The sequence below is a fragment of the Pangasianodon hypophthalmus genome, chromosome 3, assembly GCF_027358585.1.
Source record: "Pangasianodon hypophthalmus isolate fPanHyp1 chromosome 3, fPanHyp1.pri, whole genome shotgun sequence".
NCBI lineage: Eukaryota > Metazoa > Chordata > Actinopteri > Siluriformes > Pangasiidae > Pangasianodon > Pangasianodon hypophthalmus.
Genome location: NC_069712.1, coordinates 10,444,006 through 10,445,154, shown reverse-complemented (window position 1 = coordinate 10,445,154; position 1,149 = coordinate 10,444,006).

Sequence of the window (1,149 nt, the reverse complement as noted above, 5' to 3'; positions counted from 1 at the left end):
TTTGAGCATTCCTGAGTTTTGATCCTATACATAGATTCCCAGATGTCAAAAAAATGGTGTATTAGATATTAGGTATATTAAATTAGGTGTATTTCTGCAGAAACAATAAATCATATATAAGCCTACTGAATTTAATTTCAAATGAAAGAGATACAATGTGACAGACTTTCTTAAACATGACGTGATATATAAATATCAATGATATTAATCTGCTGATCTTCTGGCAAGAGTTATTTACTGATCTGCTTCCCATGAAATCATCAAATCAGGACTATTCAATTAAATCAGAGTGAGAGCGAGATTATGAAAACGGTACCAGGTGAGGGGCCAAAGATGTTTGATCAAGAAACTAAAAAATGTATAACTTTCTGTATCAGTACGCCTTATTAAATTTTATATATATATATATATATATATATATATATATATATATATATATATATATATATATATACATACATATAAAATTTAATAAGGCGTACTGATACAGAAAATGTAATGTAATGTAAATGTAAATGTAAAAAACGTCAGATTAAATTGACAAATTAAAGGAAAGGAAAGCATTAAAGGAAAGCATGGCAGGCCATCATGAGCTGCCATGAAAAAAAAAAAAGAAAGTTGAGAGTTGAAATCCCAGCACCACCAAGCTGCCACTGCTGGGCCCTTGAGCAAGGCCCTTAACCCTCAACTGCTCAGTTGTATAAATGAGATAATTGTAAGTCGCTCTGGATAAGGGTGTCTGCCAAATGCCGTAAATGTAAATGTAAAAAACGTCAGTTTAAATCAGGGATCTCAAATGAAGCTACAGGCTTGTCTAGCATCCCTGCTTTAAAAGTTCTTTGGTTAGTTAATGGCATTTGGCTTCATTAAAAGTATTTTAGATGAATTATTTTAGATGAATTATTATTAATTGAAGCGGTTCTGGTGGCTCATAGTGGCCCAGCATTTTACTGAGACACTTTATGTTTGTTTTTCCTTTAATTTCTCAACCGTCTATAGCTAGCCTCAAACAAACATAAAGTGTCTCAGTAAAATGCTGGGCCACTATGAGCCACCAGAACCGCTTCAATTCAGGCACACAAGTCTTTGGAACTGTACTGGTGGGATAAACACTGTTTGTCCAAAAGATATTACCTCAGTTGGTGGTTT